Source organism: Cryptomeria japonica, chromosome 5 (assembly GCF_030272615.1).
Source record: "Cryptomeria japonica chromosome 5, Sugi_1.0, whole genome shotgun sequence".
In the NCBI taxonomy this organism is placed as follows: domain Eukaryota; kingdom Viridiplantae; phylum Streptophyta; class Pinopsida; order Cupressales; family Cupressaceae; genus Cryptomeria; species Cryptomeria japonica.
In genome coordinates, this window is record NC_081409.1 from 307,033,376 (window position 1) to 307,057,857 (window position 24,482).

At 37.6% G+C, this 24,482-nt stretch overlaps 1 protein-coding gene across 7 annotated transcripts in view; it reads right to left on the reverse strand.

Annotated features, from left to right (window-relative positions):
• LOC131045020 (small ribosomal subunit protein mL104 (rPPR9)) overlaps nucleotides 1-24,482 on the reverse strand; it is a 55,713-nt gene that overhangs the window by 23,936 nt on the left and 7,295 nt on the right. For 2 of the 7 annotated variants that reach the window (XR_009105756.2, XR_009105751.2), the window contains 2 exons: nucleotides 1,360-1,402; nucleotides 907-1,157 (listed from right to left, as the gene is read on the reverse strand). The gene's annotated coding sequence lies outside the window, so the exon portion shown is untranslated. Of the gene's footprint in view, nucleotides 1-906; nucleotides 1,403-24,482 lie in introns of those variants that run through there. The other 5 variants (XR_009105754.2, XR_009105750.2, XR_009105749.2 and 2 more) reach the window with 3 other exon arrangements.

Below are 24,482 nucleotides of genomic sequence, written 5' to 3' on the forward strand. Positions count from 1 at the left end.
TTCATGGCCATTCCTCCACCACATCTTCACACCCTTGTGCTAAGATAGTGGACAATGAGAAGCCACGTGGCAGATAATAAAGCATTGTCTACAACTGAAGGTTAGACCCCCATAGTCAAATGGCACTTCCCCCACCGTCAAAACAATAGCCCCATGAAAAGACTTGGTGAAACCAACGTCCACAAAAATATGAGCAAATGTAAAGAGATCCATGTAGAAAGTAGTAGACTTGACCTTCAAGAAATGACCAATTGCATTGCCAATGGCCTCATAAGAAAGCAAAAGTCAGCCCCATATAAGTATCATTAAGAGGATAAAATAGGGTGTTGAAGGAGACAGACTAAGAATTGATTGAGAAAGAGTGTTCTCCCCACATCCATAACTTGTGGAGATAAATAGTTTGATATAACAATTAAAATATTTAAACCATGCTCTCTAATTCTGATAATTTGAAAAAAAAAATCTTTCTTTGGATGATTTTTGTTAAGCAAGATTCTTGTTGGTAATGTTCTTTCTTGTAGACATACCTTGTGTCTTGTTTTTAGCATAACAGAATCTTCTAAGCATTTCGTTTATGATTGAGTATGTTAAGATTGTTTGGAAATGTTTCCTAAATTGTCAAAGTGGGCAGGCACTGAATTGATCTCCTGATCAGGATTTTTATTCGGTCATGCTTTTAAGCTTGGCTTTTTTCCTGAGTAGATATCCTCTGGTTCTTATGGTTAGAAAGAAACAAACGTGTTTTCCAAGGTTGTAGCAGGGTTGAATCATTCTTTCCTTTATATCATTGCAGGTCAGTGACGAGTGGTTCTTTTGCACCCTATAAAATGGATAGTTCCTAAACAAATTTCTCACAAAGGTCTGAAATCAAACCAAAGTAGAAAAATATGAGATATATACCCAAAATGGTAGAAAAGAACATCCAATCTAAAAAATTTCATTCAATTCTCTATTACAGTGCAATATTCAACCTCCATATATCCATTTCATCTTTATGAATATCAAACCAGCAGAGAGCCTAAATTTATTTTTTTTTTCAATGATCGGATTCAGGCTCCCTCCTCTACCAAATTAAAGGCAGATTACTCCAAGCACCGATCAAGAACAATGCTGCAAGATACTCCCCCTCCAATTGAACCTCTCGGCAGTGCTACAATCTTCAACTCTTCTTCAAAAAATCACCAATCTAAGTTCTAAAATACTTTTTGGAAATTTAAGCTATTCTCACAGGCTTAGCTCAAACTTTAAATCGTGACCAAGCCCATCAATTCATTAGATTAACCTCCAAAGAAACAAAGACACAGAATAGAGAATGTCAGCTCAAGCTAGGACGAGACAAGTACAGTGAAGCATACACACCTCTTTGATTCGACTGTCATTCACAGCAGCATTCTGTTTGCACCTAAAACATAGAAAATTCCAATTAGCTAAAAAGAAGAGACTTTTTGCATAATAGATATTAGAAACTAATTGATTTAATATTGCACACCTCCGAGCAATAAGAATACAATTATAGAAAGTAGCTTTTATTAAATTATAGTATTGAACACTTTGCTTTAAATATCAAAGTTTTAAAAAAAAGTCAGAGGGGAAAATATATGAGAAAATTAATAATGCTATTTTCTATAGAACATTACATACTTCTTGAAATAACCACTTGAGGTTTTCTTTTTCGAACCTGTTTCTTGCAAAGAAAAATAGAAATGTAGTTTCAAAGTTAGGGATGCTAAGCAATCAAAAAATCGAGCAGTTCAATCAAATCCTAACAGGGTAGACCAAACTGACAGTAGTGAAATTTAACTACTACGAGCTTAACTCTTTGAATGCCTTTAGTTCATATCTTACATAATGTGACATCCTTTCCTAGTTCATGCTACAAAAAAGAGGTAGCATAAACAGTGATATTAGTTGAGGCTAGCTTATGCTGAAAAAAGATAAAAAAAATTGAAGTATATCATTGTGAGGGAAGGAAGAAGCACAAGAGAAACTACAACAACCATAGACTTAAACATCCTAAAACATGAAATAGCAGCTCTGGAGGACACTTCTGGACTCAAAATCTGCCACTAATGAAGAGGACACACATTCAAGCCATCTTTTCTCACTCATTCAAGCCATCTTTTCTCTCAAAAATAGTGTACCACTTCAGGAAAATGAGTGCATTTATAAATATTTATTAGGACTTCCCTTTAGCTAGCAGTTGACTTTTGTAGCTTTATTACACTAACGTCAACTCTTGGTATTCTCACAATATAAGGATAAAGTCAAATTGATTACTTTCGTTCTATATTCCACAATAGCAAGAAAGCTCCACACTTTAAAAACACACATTTTCTCTCCTTTTGTTAGAGTGGATCAATGCTTATTAGCTGACCTTGAATCAAAAATTCTGTATAAAAAACGTTTCCAACTGCTTTGAAATATTTGTTTGGATTCTGGAAAGAGTTGTGTCAATTTTTTCTTCTTTTCTTTAATTTTTTTTTACTAGAGATATTGCAGATTTATGAAACTCCATATTTCATTTTCCTATAAACATGGCTACCATGCAACATTTTACTACAACTATTGTCATTTGGTATTTTCTCTGAGATTTTGAGAGTGTGTATTTCATCATTTGCCCACCTTAGATGATGCCTTTCAGTTGATCGGTTGGAGAACCAAGAATGCTCCATCTTGTGTTTTAATTCTCTTTCAAAAATAAAGTCAACCAAAGGACGAACGGAGTGGTATGTAGGTGAACCCAGAAGGCCCTGCAATGAATTCTGTATTTCCTATTTTTCTATGGTGAAGTATTATTGCCATTAATCTTCTTGTGAATGTATGTGCAAAATCATTACACTTGCAAAAGGAAAACTATCACAGGTTGGTTTAATACAAAAACCCAATCCTCATTGGAGGTTGGTAATGGAAATGAAATGCAAATATCAGATAGCTATGTCATCTAAGAATCAGCAAAATGCATGACTTAAAACTTGATAACAGTCAAAAGCTCTGACCATCTAAATTCATCAATAGGGATTGCAAATAATAAATGCATAAAATTTTGGGTTCTCCCACATACCATTTTGAAGCTAAGTCTGTTCAAGATTGGCCAAGATAGAGAAAACAAGCAAACTTTGCTCGCCTTACTCACTGATTGAATCTGACTAGGAAAGCACCCAGCATACAGTTCTAAACCCTGAAGCATCCTTAACACATACAATCATGTAACTATTCATCCTGCTGATTCTTGAATCTCTATGAAAACCTGAAATATTCTGCACCATGTAGTCTCCTGAGGGTTTTTGCACCCAAGAGAAGCAAGTTTACAACTAAAGGGTTTCATCCTCAAGCACCAAGCAGCTTCTGTAGTAGTGTGACCTTCCAGGGTGAAGTAGAGTTCTTGGGTTTATAATTTCAAAATTTGATATATGATTTATCTTTTTCTTGGATACTGTTTAATAAGCCCAGCTCCTAGCAATCCCCAATCATAGAAAATCAGAACCACAAATGGTGGCATTAACTGCCCACTAATTCCCTCAATTGGAGCCAGCTAAATGAATAACTCACTCAATTATAGGGGTTAACTGGCTAGAACTGAAGCAACCCCTCACTAACTGAAGACACAACCGCTTATTGGACTGACAGACTCAACTGACTCAATCTAACTGAGACACAAATCACTACAGTTGTCTTACCCTTTATGCAACACTTCCTATTATCCAGTTTTGTGCTTTTGCTGATGGGATGCTGCAGATTAAAAAGGTCCCTAGCAAGAAGAGAAGATCTTAAGGTTGTGGAATGTGGATGGTTGTTTCGGGTGTGGATAGCTGCGTTCTAGGCCTCCCTGCTTATATAGGTCTGAAAATGGGTAAGGAAATTTGGAAGCAACCACTGGATTATGAGAAGCGGGTATTTCAATGCTAGAGCTGTTTTGGAGTGGGACATCTGTCTAATGTATGCTCTAAATCAAAAAGCAAAGCTGGAAAGGTGACTTGGTTGAGGAATCCTACTCCTCAGGTTTAAATTGGGGAAGGCTCTTTGGATTTGCTCCTATTAGTTGTCCGGCATTACCAATTGGGAGTAAGGGGGATCAGGAGGCCGTTGTTGTGGTAGATATCTATACTAGTGTGGAGGGATCAACTGGTATGGTGCTGCTTCCCTCTACTGGTGAAGGATTAACCACAGTAGCCAACAAAATAGCAAAATCTAAGAAAAAAAATGTCTAGCCAAATGATATTCAATTACATGTTAAAAAGAAAAATGATTATATGTACTGTTGTTTTCTTTTCAAGTGGTGGGACCCAATAGAAACCCAAACTATATTGTCTAAAAAATACATGCATCTGTGAGATGATTTTGTGCAAAGTGCCACCACAACTATTGAAGTCTAATATTATAAGTTTAATTGAATAATTTGAATTTTGAATAATATCGTGCATAATCTTGGCAATCTTCAAAAATTAGCAACGTGATGAAATGGTAAATTCATGCTTTGTACGTATCATATCATAGAAGGAAATAGCACATGCAATGAAATGTATTTTCCAACCCACTCTTTGATATAAACAATTGACTTCTTCCATCAATTCTTCACATATCATCCAATTACCATGTATAGAGTTAGATTGATACAAGCATAGTATTGGAATGAAATCCAAACTACCCACAGAGACTTCTGCTCTGATACCAATTTGATGGGATAAAAACCCAAATAAAACATACAAACACACACACTATGGAGATCACTGGAAGAGACAACACTCGTGAAAACACAGAAAAAAAACTTTCTATTAATCTCAAGAATAACATTTACAAAACTTTCATAATCAGATTACAGTACGTTTACAAATAATTCTTCTGCAACTATTTGGAGCTGCTGTCTATGACTGTTTTAACCAACTATCAGGAGCTGTTGTAACTTGTAACTGCTCTTTTTTGAGCTGCAAACTATTCTTTTCTTCCTATGAGCTGATTGCTGCTGCACAACATTCCCTGCACTTCTATACTCTGTTCTCTTCACAACTTTGCTGCCACAATAACATTCCTCTTCTCTGCACACTCACATACTGTTTATGCTGCAACTTCACTGCAAAAACTAGCTGTTGCAAAACATTCTTCCCTTTTGACTTTTGTTGTCTCTGCCACACAAAAAACTCCTGCTCACTTCAAATTCAAACTCATCTACCTGCATTTACTTCCTTGCCAATAAAAATTAACTACTGCAGCTGGCGTCAAATGGGAGGAGGTGATAAAGATACCAAAAACATTGTTCTGACAGGCTCAGGAATACAATAAATTCTAACACTACCCCTTAATCTTGAGCCTCTTTCATGCTCATTCTACAATTCTGGAGCTACAACTGTCAAATCCAGAGCTCCCTGGAGCTCACTGTACATGACCTCTGAAGCTACTTCTGAGAGCTCCAGAGAGGCTGCCACTATGTCCATGATGCCCAAATTGATTCTCAGGCACTCAAACTATCTCTTGTGAGTGGCTTAGTAAACATGTCTGCAAGCTATTGCTCAAACCTACTATACTGAACTTCTATTTCTCCATGTTCAACTAGCTCCCCTATAAAATGATCCTTGATTTCTACATACTTGCTTCATCCATGGAAGATTGGATTCTTCATCAAGGCCATTAATGGTACATTACACAAAATATAGAAATAATTTGGGCAAAAAATCTGCAAACCAAAAGTATAAGATTTTTTGAAAAAATCAGAAAAAGTCGTTAAAATTTGAATTAAAAAAAACATCAAAAAATTGTAGAAAAAGAGACAAAAATAGAGATATAGAGAGCAACTAAAATAGAGTTAAACCTATGTTACCAGGTATGCCCTTAAGGCATCCTGTACCAAGTACATCTGGGTATGGGTTCGCCCGAGGGTATGCCTTGGGTAAGTACCCGGGCATCTAAGTACGCCCAGGGTACGAACCAGGCATACCCAAAGCCGCCGGGTGCCAAAAAGTAACAAAAAAAGGATCCAAAAACCCTCATGCAGCTTATCATTGCTGAACCTCAAATCATTTAACTATCAATTGGCATTGATATAATATTTAAATTTATCATTACCATTTTGGCAATTGGCATTTGGAATTACAATTCTGTATATTTCTTTAAAGTGTGTGTGTCTGTTTCTGTGCCTGTGTCCGTGTCTATGTCTGTGTCTGTGCCTGTGTCCGTGTCTATGTCTGTGTCTGTGCCCGTGTCCGTGTCTATGTCTGTGTCTGTGTGTCTGTCTATCTGTGTGTGTGTGTGTGTGTGTGTGTGTGTGTGCGCGCGATGACAAGAAGTAGTGACAAGATTTTTTCTCGAATTTTATATTGTAACCACTGGAAATTGATTATAGCAGGAAATGATTTATCTTCTTAAATTTTCTGTTGAGGTACAAAACTAAATTCTATGTCATACTTCTTAAGATATTGAAGTACAAATGATCCACAAAAATTGATGAAGACAACTCTATATCCACTTACGGAAATTCCTTGAAATAATGACAATAGTAATATCAACATCAAGATGGAGATGTTTCAAACGAAAACCAAACACTTTTTGTAGAATGCAAACACTTATTTAAATACAAGTGTAAAATTGTTGTTATCCTGGAAATATAAAATTGCCTACCTGAAGCTAATGACTCTCTGCAACTCTCCTCAAATTTTACTCAGGATATATAGGATACCTGAAGCCGTTCGCATCCTAGTCAAAGTACATGTGCAATTTTGTCTGAAAACGTCAAACTGGAATTTTATAAAAAAATAGTGCTGATTTTTAGGGTTTAGCAAGTTTGTTGAAGACGGGAAAATTAGATGCATTATTTTCCGGATATTAACACGATTGTCAACGTGATTTAAATGGCAAAAGATTATTGACTGACAATCGACAATTTTTTAATCTGTGAATTTTCTAGGGAATAAATCAGCATCAACTCTGATTTTATAAAAATTGCAATTAATCCAGATTTATTACAGATTTATGTTGCTATCTTCTTGTTCTTCTTTCAAATCTGATAGGATTCTCCATAGCCAAATAGCTTGACATGCTATTGCATGTGCTGTTATATATTTAGCTTTAGCTATGGAAAGAGAAAAAAATGGGTTGTTTCTTGAAAGCTTATGAAATGGCTCCTAAACCCAAATGGAACACATTACCTAATGTGCTCTTTTGATCATCTACACTTCCTTCCCAATCACTGTCAATGTATCCAACTAGCCTAACCTCATTTACTGCATTATACAAAATACAATATCCATTGGTGCCATTTACATACCTTAGGATCCTTTTAACTGCTTGCCAATGTGTCCTTTGGAGTCTCCATAAATCTTGAAGTCAGGCTTACTATGTGCATTATATCAAGCTTAATTGTTGGACAAGGTTGGGTTCACATTGTTGCTGCAATCCTCACTTAATTTCAAACCTGTGGCTGCTGGTGTTGGTGCAGGCCTGTTGTTTTGCATTTCAAACCTCTTTAAAATGTTTGCTGCATACTTTGCTTGAGAGATAAAAATACCATGCTTCATTTGTTTTATTTCTATGTCTAGAAGATACTTTAACATGCCTACATCCGTAATCTCAAACTCTCTTTTCATGGCTTCTTTGAAATCAGCATTGAGGAAATCATCATTCCCTGTGAAAACTAAATCATCTACATACAAGATAAGTTAGATAACTAATAAAATCTTACCATCACTTGCCTTGATGTAGAGAGTGAGTTCACCACTGTTTTCACTAAAATCATTGCTCAACAAATATGAGTCTACTTTGTTGTACCAGGCCCATGGTGCTTGCTTCAGCCCACAAAGATCTTTCTTCAGCCTATACACTTTGTTTTCTTGCCCTGGAACTTCCTAACCAAATGGCTGCCCAACGTACATTTCCTTCAACACTCCATTCAAGAATGTTGGCTTCACATCCATTTGAAATAGCTTCCACTTGTGTTGGGCTATTATCACTAAGACTGGTTGCACAATTTCCGTCCTTGCAACTAGAGCATACGTCTCATCATAATTTCTTCTAGGTTGTTGTTTGTATCCCTTAACAACCAGCCTTGCTTTATGCCTTTCAATCCTTCCTTCAACATTACTTTTTTTCTTATAGACCCACTTCACACCAATCACTTGTTTACCAAGAAGCAAATCAATTAGCTCCCATGTTCTATTACTCTCGAATGCATTTATCTCCACATCTATGGCTTCACACCAGTTCTCTTCTTTCACAAACTCTTCAAAATAAATTGGATCACTTTGAGAATAATAATGCAAAATTTATAGAATTGTTAATGGACCGACTCGGGATAATCTAGGTTTCAGCTCGGAGGACGTTGATTGGGAGAAACCTAAGGTTGGATGGATTAAGGTTAATGTTGATGGAGCTTCAAAAGGTAATCAAGGGCCGTTAGATGCATGCTTTCCGAGAAAAAATTTTGCTTCACCCTTGGACTGGCTAAATCCTCAATCCATCCTCGATCCACGTTTCAAATTTCATCGCATTCTAAGTTCGTTTGCTATATTTTTCCTTCTTGATTGCAAGTGGGAAATTTTCCTTGGATTGCAAGTTTTATTTTTCTTTTGTCTTAGTGTTGTAGGGAAATTTTAAGTCAATTACAAGTGCATTTTATGAAAAATAGAACTTGTAGCTTACTTTTTATTTCCCCCTTGTTGCTTTTTGACTTTTTAATCATTGTAGGAACTTTTTGAACATATTACAAGTGAACTTTAAATTATAAAGTTAAAACAAAACTTGTAATTTATTTAAAAAGTTTCACTTAAGTGATTTTAAATTATGGTAGGGGTTTTTCTCCTCCATTATAAGTTTTATAAAGTCACTTTAAGTTGTAATAGGGATTTTATTTCCCTATTACAAGTTTTTTTTTTTAGTTATTTTTGTGACTTGTAAAAGTAATTTTATTTTCCCTTTACATGTCTTTTGTTGTGTTGTTTAAAACTTGTAAAGGGAGTTTTATTTCCCTTTTACATGAATTTTAAACTTATTGCTTGCTCTCACAAACCCGATTTTGCCTTATGCATGAAAAAGTGACATTTTTAAGCTTGCAAATGGGTTTTAGAAACCCGATTTCCTTTGTTCTTTGCAAATTTAAACTTGTCATTCATTGTCAAGAACCCGACCAGCTATAGAGGTGGATTTTGTTGAAAATTTCCAACGGTTTTTGTGGAGAGATTCAAGAAGGAAGAAGGTGTTTAGGTTTCCTTGCTATTTTCATGCATCTTTCAACTCCTTTCATGCCATTTGGAAGACGTTTTGCTGATTAAATGACCTTCAAACAGCAAACACGTATTTCTTGAAATGCCACGATTTTCTTCTTGAAATGCCACGAATCTTACCTCTCCTAAGTTGTTTTGGCTTCATTCATCTAGGTGTGGAGGTTGAATGCTTGACTTAACCGATTCTTCATGCTTTGGATGGGCATTTTGATCCATTTGACGTTTTTTCAAAAACGTGGCTAGGGTGTTTGGAGTTTGGTTTGTTGTCTATTTAAGAGATTCAATCTCTTCTTTCAAGGATTGCTTCTTGTTCTTGGGAGGTCATTTTTGTTGATCAAGGTATGTTTTCTTCTCTTGTTTTTGCTTTCTTTTCTTGTTTTAGTTTGTTTGTGTTTCCTTGATCAAGTTGTATATATGTTAATTTTGTTTTGATCTTGCCTAAAATCGGTTTTGTGAGAGATTTTCCCCTTTGTTCCAAGTTTGCAAATTAATTTGCAAATTGCATTGTCTTTCCCCATTTTCCCTCTTTGCTTCCATTCGGGATTCAAAAACCCGATTACAAGTGAGATGAAAATAGTTGATCTACCCCTTTGGTTGAAAAATCTTAACCATCTTTTGTTGAAATTCCAAGTTTCAAAGTTGGAAAAATGCTCATCCTTTCAGAATCGGGTTTCTAAAACTTGATAACTAGTTGAAAGTTCTTCCCATTTTCATAAAGATGATCTTCCCAAAATCTTTTCATTTTCACTCATATTCATTGCCATCAGCCGTACATACCATTCGCACCATTTCCTACATGTCAAAATCTCATTTTTCACCCACTACTTCATTTTCCTTTTTACAAGTATACTTGCATTCGGGTTTCAAAAGTCTGATTGCACATTTGTTCTTCCCCACTTGTATACTTGCAAAACGTTCCCCAAAACCCGAAATTGGTCCAAAATGCACTCAAACAACGCTTGAAAATGAGTCTTAAAGGTCCAATTACAAGTGCAAACTTGTGTTTACCCATTACACATATGAAGTTACATGTTTGTTCTCCACAATTGCAAGTTAATGCTCTTGTTTTTCCACACATGTAATGCAGCTTTCAAAACCCGAAATTCACTTGTGAGCCCATTTTTGCATCAGTTTATCCCTCCCTTTGTCAGTTCGGTTTGCACACACGATCTACCAAATCAATGGATTAAGGCATGCGCCTTATTTTTCAAGCAGATTTCAAGATTGGAGGATGATACAAAAAATAAATACAACAACAATTCATGGTTGAGAGCATAGAATGCTTTAAAGACAAAGATGGTCATGACAGCCCTTTCCCTCCTGAAAAGCCAGTACTACCCCAAGCAAGAAGATAAGGTTGAAGTTCGTTGGCCAAGGACACAAAGATTATTAAGGATGCAAATTCGTTCCGGTTCAAGATGTCTTTACCAATCCAGAATACTTCAAGTTCTAGCATCCTGAAGCAACATGAAGATCATCACAGACAAAGGATGATGCAGTTAGAGTCATGTCTTTAGACACAGAGAATAATCTCAATTATACATTTGTAATTTTGTTTTGACAAGTTACATGTAAAAAATAACTTTGTAATTGCAAGTTAACTCATCACTTGCACTTTTGTAATTACATGTAAAGCAATTACAAGTTGAGTTCAATTAGGACTGTAGTTGGAATAAGTCATGGAGGTTGAGAGAATTTCTCAAGTTAGTTAGGATCCTCCCACATTTTTCTCAAGGCTCCTCTCCTATAAATACTTGAGGGGGTCTATTGTAATTTGGATTTTTTGGCAATGCAACATTATTCTGTCAGTTTGTATGTGCACTCTAAAACTTTGAGCTTAGATGTAAATCAAATTGCTTTCAATAAAAGAGGCGAATTGTGTTGAGACTTTGTGCCAATTCAAGTTGTTATGTGACGACATTTACTGGAGTTGATTGTGATTTTTGTTCTATTGTTCAAGAGAGATTTAAATTCAATATTGCAGACTTTGAGCTGCTAATTGTATTTAGAGTTATATGTTTGGTTTTCAGATTTGGGCTTGCAGACTTTGAGTTGCTTATCATGTTTGACGCTAGTGTGGAAAGCTCAAGTGGGAAGATAGCTTGTAGACTTTGTGTTGCTTCTATTTTTAAGACTTGTGCATGTAAGGTGAAGTGCGTCATGTAGTTAGACTTTGAGCTGCTACATACTATGCTTGGTTAGCAGAAAATCATCTAAAAAGGTTGATAGGAGAATAGATAGTTGAAGACTTGGAGCTTTCTTTTTGTTTTCCCCTCCCAGGGAAGTGACGGAAGTCATTGTGCACCATGTCGAACGAGGAAGAATGGAGAACAAGAGCTTAAGGACTTCTACAAGAGAAAGAGGCAGAGCTGGCTACTAGGCGAAAGGCAGCACAAAGCGACAATAAGTGGTGTTTGGTCTTTGATCCCAATGACTACTAGATTAACGGCCCTTTAGATCTGAAGATATATGTTACAATTTTTGTGAAGGTTAGTGTTTGCCCTACATTTTTGTTTTCTACTGGTGGTACGGCTTGACGGGTTGATCTAGTTTTTGTTTTAAACGATGTATACTTGAGTATGTATGGCAAATGGGGTTTTTGTGGGGTAGCTTGGACTAGTTGAAACATGGATCTATTTTATCTAGTCTCTGGGGGTGGCTTGGATTGGCCATAATATGACCTTTTTTGTAATTCTTTTTGGGTTTTGTTTGGATGTTGGTTCTAGGGTGGTATGGTGAATGTGTCAAGTAAGTTGATTATAGTGAATGGCATAATTAAGTCCTCTAATATGTAAAGATTTTAACATTATCAATAAATAAATTATACAAATCTATTACTGATCGAAAAAAAATAATGCAAAATTCATATTTTCATCCAATTCATCTTCATACAGATTTTGTCTTTCTTGGGAATAGGGAGGCAAGAGGGGTTTCAACTCTCGCTACTACTACTGGACTGTGCAAAAAGTCTCCAAAGTTGTAGAGTGTGTAGGTCTCTTGAGCTCTCTTGAGGACTATGCAACTACTTGTGAGCTTTGGAGTTGTGTGTTTAGCTCCCTATCTGTTGTAGGTGATCTCTAGTGTTGACTACTAGGCTCCAAACCTGTTGTAGGATTACCTTGCTATTCTTCATACCCTTCCTCTTCATAATCAATGGAAAGAGATGTACACCATGCCATTCCATGGCTCTTTTCAATGAACTCTACATCCTTGCTAATCATAATTTTCTTCGCGACAAGTCTATACAATCTATATGCCTTGGACTCTTCATTGTAGCCCACAAAGATGCAATTCTCACCTTTGCCATCCAACTTTTGTCCCTTCTCTTTTGGCACAAATACATATGCCACACACCTAAACACTCTAAGGTGCTCAATGATCCATTTACATTTTGTCCATGCTTCTTATGGAATCTTATCACGTACACACTTTGTGGGACTTCTATTTATCAAATAAACTATTGTTGCAACAACTTCACCCCAACATTCATTTGTAATTTGTAATGTCCCCATTTTGCGAGCATCAGAGTTTGTAAGAATTAGCTTATCATTTGACCCTCGTAGGCTAACAATTATTGATAGAGGGCCTCGTGTGGCAGTTACTTGGTGATTAGAGACATTACTCTTCAGCTGGATTCAGGTTTTGGCCTTTGCACAGGTTTTTTGACTCAGATTGGCACACTTACTATTTATAGTAAGTTACTATTTTGGGAGAGTCAGGGTTCCTATTAATAGAAAGACACCTGAACAGAGCTTATTGGCAGTGTCGACCTTGATTGGGCCTTTGCAGCTATTTCTAGACTCAGTTCCACATACTTACTATTTATAGTAAGTCACTATTCAGGGTTTCTATTTTTAGACAGGCATCCAATCACATGGAGAACAGGGAGAGTCGACTCCTGGCTCAGACGGCTTAGCAATCAGACAAGTACATCAAGAGATATTAAAGTTTAAGTGACTTAAGTGATTTATTTAATATTTTAATATTATTATAAAGTTCTAAAGTAACTTTATAATAATAAAGTCACTTTAATATAATAAAGTGCGTTAAGTGAATAATTTAATGTGGGAATAAATCTTTTATCCCACATTGGCCAGGAAGGTGTTTGAGCTCTCTTAAGGAAAGAATAAAAGGAAAGGCAAGAGTTCATTCTCGGCATCCAGTTGATGAATAGTATTTTGATTGATTTTTATTGTGGAGCCTAGGGCTTTCGCAATTTTCTTCTTTGATCATAGGAAACGAAAACTTCCTATTGATAGCAATTTTGAAGGTGTGAAATAACATCTGAATTATTGCAGTTGTGGGAAAGAATACTTCAGTTCTTTCATTTGTGCAAATTGGTGAAGTTTTCTACAAGGGTTTGAAGTTTATTGTTGAAGAACATTTATAGTTGGTTGTGAATCATCCTTCTTTGGCACATGGAGTTATATCATTCTTGTTGGGAGAGATTATCAACAAGTTATTCAAGGTTTTAAGAGCAGATTGCAAGTTATTTCATCCACTGCTACAGTGCCGTGAGCAGTGCGCTACAGTGCCGTGAACAGTGCGCATGAACAGTAACTCGTGAATAGTGAAACGCTACAGTGATACGTGAATAGTAAAATCGCTACAGTATATTGCATCTTAGTTGAGTCTACTCAAGGGTTCTTCAAGGGTTTTAATTGCTGCTCATTTCCAGATTAGTTGCTGCTGTCATGACATTGGAATTTGGGCAGAATTTATAATTGTTGGAGGCCGTACTATAGCAGCAGCAGCCACACATGTTGCTTCACAATTTACATGGTAGTTGAGTTGCTACATTACCCACAACGTAGGCGCTTCATTGGATCAGGTTCTCTTGCATTTAATTTCAGTATTTAATAGACATTCGAAGTTGGTTGTATGCTGCCATTGTACTCAGACCTGGGTATTTTGTTTCATATCATATTCAGCTGTCAGCCAAGAGTCTTGGCCCTTTCATATCTGTGGTAATTGGGACATCAATAAAAAGGAGTTGCATATGATATATTTGTAGTATTTATTTCAGTTTGCAAGATAACTGTTTGTCTTAATGTCCCTAGCTGAAAGTCAACATTTCATAATAGGAATTGCATGGCAAATGTTCGATAAAATGCTTATGGCTGTAGCTCTCATTTCCATACTCTAGTTTGCAGCATATGTTATTTGCACTTTCTTTATTCCTTGGTGAAACATCATTGAAAACTCAAGCAAAACCCAAACACTGAAAACATTGAAAAAATCAAACAAAGGTAGAAAATTGTGGTTGGTTAGAGTCCACCGGGTGTGGGTTCTAATCACCAAGTAACTGCCACACGAGGTCCTCTATCAATAATTGTTAGCCTACGAGGGTCAAATGATAGGCTAATTCTTACAAACTCTGATGCTCGCAAAATGGGGACATTACAGTCCGCCCTCCCTGAAATTGCTTGTCCCCAAGCAATCTCCACTGCAAAGAAACTCCAATCCTCAGGAGGCCCAAAAGAAGAATTGTGAAATGTCCCACACATCCTTATCCAACTTTTGTCCCTTCTCTTTTGGCACAAATACATATGACACACACCTAAACACTCTAAGGTGCTCAATGATCCATTTACATTTTGTCCATGCTTCTTATGGAATCTTATCACGTACACACTTTGTGGGACTTCTATTTATCAAATAAACTATTGTTGCAACAGCTTCACCCCAACATTCATTTGTAATTCCCTTGGATTTCAACATACTTATTGCCATATCCACAACGATCCTATTCTTCCTCTGAGAATCTCCATTTTTCTACAGAGCATCACTAGTTGTCATCTCTTTTTTGATGTCTTCATTCCTACAAAAACTCACCAATTCATTGGAGGTATACTCTCCCCTTCTATCTAACCTGAGGACCTTAATGAAGTGTCCACTTTCCTTCTCAGCCTTGGCCTTAAACACTTTGAACTTCTCAAAAGCTTCGGACTTGTGTTTCAAAAAATAGACCCATGCCTTCAATTGTAGTCATCAATGAAGGTCATGATGGTCATGATTATTGGCTTCTTCCTATTGTTAAAGTTAACACAGAGCCACACAATATGTATGCACCAGCTCCAATAGTGTTCTTGCCCTTCTAGAATTCCTTGATTGAAAGGGTTGTCTATGCTGCTTGCCTAAAATGCCAGCTTCACGTCTACCACTAGTCTCTACTATAGTTGGTAATACTCTAACCATACACTTCTTGGACAAAAGATTCAGTTCGAAATAACTCAAACAAGCATACCTTAGATGCCAGAGCCTAGAGGGGTCTCGGATGACCATCTTGAAAATCGGTGGTTGTTGTACTATTGTACGTTTCTCATGCTTGGGAGGTGCAACTACAAATTGGGTTCACGAGTAGATTCCTATCCTCAAAGGGAACATTCGATTCCTTGTCATTGGGGCTGCTGCTACAACATTTTTCTCCCATTTTTGTTAAAGATGATGCATTCACCTTTCTCCATCAGCATTTTGTAACCTCTTTGGACCAACTGTCCAACACTCAACAAGTTATGTTTTATCCATGCAGCAAGATAGAAATTCTCAATCTCCTTTTTGTCACCATGCTTGGTGCAGATCATAACAAACCCTTTGCCCACAATTGGAATCATTTCATTGTTCCCCATTTAAATTTCAAACTTGACATTCTTGTGAATGAATGCAAACAAGCTTTCATTACCACTCATGTTGTTGCTTCAACCGTTGTCCAAATACCATACTTCAACACTGCCTTGCTCACCAATGTCGAACATGACGAAGGCATATGACTGATCAACTTCAACCACTTTCTCATTAGCCATTGCACTTTGTTTTAACTGATCACACTGCTTTTTCCAACATTAATGACCATACTTGTGGCAATAATAACACTGCACATTGCTTTTATCATACGTTTGACTTGAGCTACTGCTATTTTTCTTGGCTTAAGAGGTGGACTAACAGCTGCTTGTCCATCTAGACTATTGATCCATCTAAAGCTGCCTCTTCTGAAGTTGAATCTACATCTACCTCTCGAGCTTCCTTCAAATCTGTTTTTACCTCTCTCCCTGTCTCTTGCATTGAATTGAGCTTTAAACGCTTGCTATTGGGAAAAAGGTGCATGTCAATTTAAGCATTGCTCATGGGTTTGTACGGAACCCATCAACTCATCAACTGTCAACTATGAGAGGTCTTTGGCATCTTCAATGACAATGACTAAGGCATCAAACTTTGAGTTTAGACTTCCGAAGGTTTTCTCCACAATCCTGTGCTCTTTCATGGTTTCACCATTTATCCTCAACAGGTTTATCAAACCAGAAACTCTTGTATTAAAGTCTGAAATAGACCCACTGTCCTTCACTTGGAGAGTTTCAAAATCTCTTCGGAGAATTTGGATCTTCACCAATTTCACCTTATCAATCCCCTTGTAGCTGATTTTGAGGATTTCCCAAGCTTCCTTTGCATAATTAGTTGCTGCTATTCTAGGGAATATTATCTCTACTTTAGCTGCCTCTATCAAAGTAAGGGCTTTTGCATTCTTTCTTCTTGTCTCCTTCAACTGGGTCTTTTGGTTGTTTGTGAGGGCTGCATACATTGTTGGGTCAATCACATATATGAATCCATCGACCACAAGCTCCCACAAATCATTTACTACCATTATACTCTTCATCTTCTTAGCCCACATATCATAGTTCTGCCCATTAAAAGATGGTGGTTTGTAATGTCCCCGCTTCTCTAGTTGCTATCCAGATGCTTAAATTCCCCTGTCACCCATCTCCACAGGTGAAGTTCAGTGTTGGGAGATGATGGGTTAGCCAAAGGGGACCCATATTGAGACAAATTTTGCTTTGGTGGGCCTTAATAATAATACTTTGTAATTTTATGTTATAAAGTTACTTTTTCTAAATTTAAAAAGTTAATAAAAGTAACTTATAAATTACTATATGATTTAACAAGTAACTTTATTTAAAAAGTTACATGACCATTTTCCCTAGGCAAGTAATAACTTAAAAAGTGGTTCAAAGTCATGATGATTATCTCCCCTCCAAGTTGGCACCACTTCCTAGAGAAAGAAGATTCATCTTCTCTTTGTGGGTTCGACCTAGGTTGGAAAGGCATAAGCTGAATTGGGCGATGCATTTTGAAGCATTCTTGGATTATTTTTCTCATCATCATATTTGGAGCAAGTCTGCAAATTCAGATCTGCAAGATTTGACAAGGATTTGGGAATGAAATCTCCCATATTCTCTCAGGTTGGACGTAGCCCCTACCTTATTTGGCATGATTTTCAGTATTTCAAATCATTGAAGGACTCTATTGTGTGATTAATCAGCTAAGACAGCAAGTAGAGGGTTTGGACAGCAAATTCTAATCAAATTGGAGGATTCTACAGCAAGCTATTCATTCCTAGATGCTAGCCGTACCACTTCTCATTGCCTGGAATTCATTAAAAATAAATTGAAGGGTTTACCTTGGGATTTTTTTGTACAACTCTCATTGTCAGCATTAGGAATAAAGATTCGAATCATTCATTCAGGCTTATGAAGTCCTTGGAGAGAGATATGAGCAAATCAGTGTGAAAAATTGACCATTTTCAGTGAACTCTCTTGCGGGCCTGAGGGATTCAGCAGCAGTTTGGTCTATTTGTGTTATAGATTTGGTTTTGGTAATTATCATTTAGAGGAATAAAGCTCATTGGAGCAAAATAAAGCTTTGGAGCAGTTAGGTCACATTGATAGCTTTTGTAGCAGCATCTAGATTCATTGAAGTCAATAAAGCAGCCCTCCAAGCAATGGCATATCATTGTTGAATTCAACTATTTATTGACATTTGTTTATTGCTGTTAGAAAATAAGTATCTGAAATTTATTTTCAGTCATTAGTTTATGTTATATCATTGGTATTCAATTGCATTGTCAAAATTCCAATGCACATATATTGCAAAAACACAAAAAAAAAACATAAAACCACAAAAACAAACATATCAAACCAAATTCCCCTACCACTAGCCAAAGAAATCAGAATCAAAAAACTAAGTTGGATTACTACAGTCAGTAGTCGACATCTTTCAGTGGTATTAGAGCGATGATCCTCCCAGCCTGGGGGTCATCAAAGTAATACTATGCATCGAGGCAGATTTGGAACTTACAGGTTTTAGTTTTTACACACACAGGAGACCTAGAGTGGATTTAAACTTTGTCACTAAACCACCATTTGAAACTGATATGGGTGATATTCCAATGGGACATAGGAGCCCGTCCAGACAGGAGAGACAGGCTCCACTCAATCCTGATGAGATCATGAGGAGTTTGGCTGAATCGCAGCCAAGAATTGTTCAAGCTATTAACAGGTTACAGGACACATTGGACAAGATGGATTTGGGTAACAATAGGGGAAGGCGTAGAAGCCGTAGTAGGACAGTTTTACTTGCAGGGAGTCGTGGCAGTAGTAGGACTCCATCTTCCCTGGGACGCGCATCCATCTCACCACGAAGAGACAGGACTCGTACTAGGACCGTTGATAGGCCTATGCTTCCTCGGTTCACTCCTAGCATTGAACCACCATTGGCTGATCCTCATAATGGAATCACTTTCCAAGATACAGTTATGGCTGCCAACAATGAGTGGGCTCGACTTCCAGCACATGTCAGAGATGCATTTCCATTGCGTCAATATTGTATGCAACGTCGTGATTCTATGAGGGGACAAAATGACAGGGGACCGAGACAGCAGTGGAATAATGATCTGAAGAAAGCTACCGATAAGTTGACTTTATCCACTTTTGATGGAGTGGCTCCATTAGTGCACAAGTGTGGGTTCATAAGTTGGACATATACCTATCCTTGAAACCCATGACTGAAAATGAAGCCATTCGGTTTATTGTCCTGCATTTGGAGAGTGTCGCACATGACTGGCGACACCATGGATTAGTCACTCAGAATCATGCTCTTATCCATTCATACCTAGAGTTCACAGAGAGATTGATTGCCAGGTTTGACAAGAAAGATGTGGAACTCTAATATAGGGATTTAGCTCTTCTAAAACAGAAAGGACATGTGGAGACTTATATTAATGAATTTCAACGTAGTAGTGATGGTACCCGAGATGTCCGATAAGAGGGTAGTGATGTTTTTCATTGAGGGTCTTCAGGAGAGATATCGTGGTTTAGTCAATGCTTTGAAGCCTAAGACTCTACAGGAGGCCATACAGCTTACTTTGAACTTGGACACCACGTCTCCACCCTCCACTTTTCAGCAAAACAAAAACTTTCCCAAGAACTCCAAACCCTTCCAAAAGCCTTTTAATTCGCAAAAGGGGAACACATCTTCTCCTAAGATTGATTAGGAGTCTAGAAATAAATTGAGGAGAAAGAAACTGTGTTTTACTTGTAAGGAACCTTGGGAACCAGGTCACAGATGCCTTCGCAAAGGCAAAGCCCATCTCATTGAGGTGGGCTCAAATGTGGAGGATGAGCACATACAGAACACTGATGATGAGGGATTGCATATTGAGCCGCCACATATAGAGCTTGATTCTACTGATGCACAGGCTACGGCCAATGTCACTGTGGCCACTCTTTCCAGCTACCCTAAGTTCCACGCCTTCAAATTGATGGGAACTATTCAGGGGCAGCGTGTAGTGTGTTTAGTAGATACTGGAGCAACGCATAACTTTATTGATCAGCACTTGGTAGAGAAACGTGGGTTACAGACAAAGGAATTTTCAGGATTTGGTGTGAAGGTAGCAAATGGTGGAGTGTTGGGATTTACTAGGAGGATTCCTCAGCTCAGTATCCAGATGAGAGACTACACTTTGACAGATGATTTTTATATATTACCATTAGAGGATTATGATGCAGTTATTGGTATGCAGTGGTTACAGGGGATTGGCAGATATGTTATTGACCACCACAGGATGCAGTTAGAGTTCTCAGTTGATGGTAAGAAGAGAATATTGAGGGCATTGTCAAATGGAGGCCCCAAGGAGGTTTATTCTCACAAGATGGAGACTATTATCAGGCACAGAGATATCCTTTGGGCAACACAGTGCTTTATTTCACCTAAAGCACCTTCATCTCAGGATGGCAAAACTTATCACATTGATATACAGCAGATTTTAGACAGGCATGGAGAGGTGTTTAGTGATATACCACCTGGTGTACCGCCTGACAGAGGCTTTGAGCATGTGATAGAATTAGAAGAGGGAGCAAAACCAGTCATGACCACTCCCTACCGCCATCCTAAGGCCTACAAAGATGAGATAGAGAAGACCATCAAGGAACTTTTGGGCATGGGATTCATTAGACCGAGTTCTAGTCCCTGTGCTTCTTCAGTTGTGCTGGTGAAGAAGGAGGATGGGACCCTATGCATGTGTATTGACTACCAAGAACTTAACAAGAAAACCATTAAGAACCGGTATCCCATTCCTCGCATTGATGAGTTGTTGGATGAGCTTCATTGCGCAATTTATTTTTCAAAGATTGATCTTCAATCGAGGTACCATCAGATTAAGGTACGAGAATCAACTATTCACAAAACAGCTTTCAGGTGTCATTACGGTCATTATGAGTTCTTAGCAATGCCTTCCAATCTCACTAACGCCCCTACTACATTTCAGTCATGCATGAACCACATATTTAATAAGCATATGCGTAAATTTGTGTTGGTGTCTTTTGATGATATCTTGATTTACAGCAGATCATGGGAGGAGCATCTGAGGCACTTAGATGAGGTGTTGAACATTATGGAATCTCAGTCATGTATGCTAAGATGTACAAATGTGAATTTGGGCTCACTGAGATTTTATAATTGGCTCATGTGATAGGAGTTGATGGAGTCAAAGTTCATTAGGAAAAGATCCAAGCTATTCTTGATTGGCCACCACCAACATTTCAGAATTGTCTGGTTTTCTTGGGTTATGTGCTTATTACAGGAGGTTTGTTAGAGGTTATTCTCAACTTGCAGCACCTTTGACAAATCTCGCCAGGAAGGGGCCTTTCAAATGGACTCAGGAGGCACAGGAGGTATTTGATAGGCTTAAGCAGGTGATGAGCACTTGTCCTGTGTTGGCACTTCCTGATTTCACCCAACCTTTTGTGCTTGAATGTGATGCTTCAGGAGAAGGTGTGGATGCAGTACTTATGCAAAATCATCATCCTATTGTGCATGAGAGTAGAAAACTGAAGGACAATGAAAAATTATGCTCTACATATGATAAAGAAATGTTGGCTATCATGTATGCTCTCACAAAATTCAAACAGTACTTAGTGGGAAGGAAATTCATTGTTAAAATTGATCATAACAACCTTAAGTACTTTCTAGAACAAAAAGATCTCAATGAAAGGCAGCAAAAATGGGTCAGTAAGATCCAAGCATATGATTTTGACATTGAATATGTCAAGGGAAAAAAGAATGTTGTTGCTGATGCATTATCTAGGAAGCATTCTATTGCTGCTCTTTGTTCATTGAATGAGATTTCAGCTGATTGGAAATCTCAACTTTTGGTAGAATATTCCAAAAATCAGCATGCTTGTGAGATTATGGATGAGATCATTCAGGATGGCAGGTACACGGTTGTGGATGATGTAATTTACTACAAGGGAAGAATATATTCGGTTCCGGAATCTAAACTGAAAAATCAGATTTTACATGCTTTTCATGACACTCTTGTAGCAGGACATCAGGGGTATGGTAAGACTTACAGGCAAATTGGAGAGAGGTTCACTTGGAAGGGCCTCAAAGATGATGTTTTACAGCATGTAAGGGAATGTATTACTTGCCAACAAAATAAAATTAAAAATACATACCCTGCTGGTCTGCTGCAACCATTACCCATTCCAGAGTAAAAATGGATAGGAATTTCGATGGATTTCATCACTAGTCTTTCCAAGGTACAAGGGAGAGATTGCATATATGTCGTTGTGGACAGGTTGACAAAATATGCTCATTTCTTTCCCATAGCAACAGATTATACAACTTCACAGATTGCTGATCTATTTTACAGAGAGATATTTCGCCTCCATGGTCTTCCAAGACCATTGTCAGTGATCGTGACAGTAGGTTCATGAGTTCTTTTACACAACTATGTGTCAGGACAGCAGCGTACATGGGTTCGTTGGTTGTACTTAGGAGAGTTTTGCTACAACACGACACATCATGTGTCTATTGATATGTCTCCTTTTCGTGCACTATATGGTTATGATGCTATGACATTTATGGATTTGGCACTTGGAGATAGTAGAGCACCATTGGCACAGGATTGGCTTTAGGAAAGCCAAGACATTCTTAAGGCACTTAAGGAGAACATTTAGCGAGCTCAGAATCAGCAAAAGCTATATGCCGATCGCCATAGGATTGAGAGATCATTTGAGGTTGGAGACATGGTGTTCCTGTGCCTCCAACCTTATCGACAAAGTTCTTTGAAGATGAGTAGGGCAGAGAAGCTCAAGTCCCAATTTTATGGACTGTACCGTGTATTGAGGAGAGTTGGGGAAGTGGCATATGAGATTGAGCTACCACCAAAGAGCAGGATTCATAATGTCTTTATGTATCTTGCCTCAAGAAGGCAATTGGACAAGGCACAATGACTTATTTAGTGTTACCTCCTTTGGATGAGGAAGGGAAGTTGGTTATGGTTCTAGTTGAGATCCTGGATAGGCATGAAAGGAGATTGAGGAACAGAGTGATCAGAGAATATTTGGTTAGATGGAAGGATTTGTCCATAGAGGATGCCACTTGGGAAGGAGAAGCTATTCTACAGCGTCCAGCTCTTCAGTTGCTTGAGGACAAGCAATTCCAGGAAGAGAGGACTGTAATGTCCCCACTTCTCTAGTTGTCATCCAGATGCTTAAATTCACCTGTCACCCATCTCCACAGTTGAAGTTCAGTGTTGGGAGATGATGGGTTAGCCAAAGGGGACCTATACTTAGACAAATTTTGCTTTGGTGGGCCTTAATAATAATACTTTATAATTTTATGTTATAAAGTTACTTTTTCTAAATTTAGAAAAAGTTAATAAAAGTAACTTATAAGTTACTATATGATTTAATAAGTAACTTTATTTAAAAAGTTACATGACCCTTTTCCCTAGGCAAGTAATAACTTAAAAAGTGGTTCAAAGCCATGATGAATATCTCCCCTCCAAGTTGGCGCCACTTCCTAGAGAAAGAAGATTCCAAAGAATCTTCTAAATATGCTTTGTGGGGTTCGACCTAGATTGGAAAGGCATCAAGTGAATTGGGCGATGCATTTTGAGGCATTCTTGGATTATTTTTCTCATCATCATAGTTGGAGCAAGTCTGCAAATTCAGATCTGCAGGATTTGACAAGGATTTGGGAATGAAATCTCTCATATTCTCTTAGGTTGGACATAGCCCCTACCTTATTTGGCACGATTTTCAGTATTTCAGGTCATTGAAGGACCCTATCGTGTAATTAATCAACTAAGACAGCAAATAGAGGGTTTGGACAGCAAATTCTAATCAAATTGGAGGATTCTACAGCAAGCTATTCATTCCTAGGTGCCAGCCGTACCATTCCAGGGCCAGCCATCCCACTTCTCCTTGCTTGGAATTCATTAAAAATAAATTGAAGGGTTTACCTTTGGATTTTTTTGTACAAATCTCATTGTCAGCATTAGGAATAAAGATTAGAATCATTCATTCAAGCTTATGACGTCCTTGGAGAGAGATATGAGCATATCAGTGTGGAAAATTGACCATTTTTAGTGAAGTCTCCTGAGGGCTTGAGGGATTCAACAACAGTTTGGTCTATTTGTGTTAGATTTGTTTTTGGTAATTATCATTTAGAGGAATAAAGCTCATTGGAGCAGTTAGGTCACATTGATAGCTCTTGCAGCGGCATCTAGATTCATTGAAGTCAATAAAGCAGCCCTCCAAGCAAGGCGTTGGACTCCTGGTAGGCCAATTTTGGCATATCATTGTTGAATTCCACTATTTATTGGCATTTGTTAATTGCTGTTAGAAAATCAATTAATCTGAAATTTATTTTCAGTCATTAATTTATGTTATATCATTGTTATTCAATTGCATTGTTAAAATTCCAAGGCACATATATTAGAAAAACACAACAAAAAAAAAAACCACAAAAAAAGAAGTAAAAAACATAAAACCTCAAAAACAAACATATCAAACCAAATTCCCCTACCGCTGGCCAAAGAAATCAGAATCAAAAAACTAAACAGATTGCTACAGTCAGTAGTCGGCATCTTTCATGGTTGTTGCCAACTCTTGTTGTCTTCTCCAGCATGTCTGCAACTCAAATAAATCTTCAATGCCC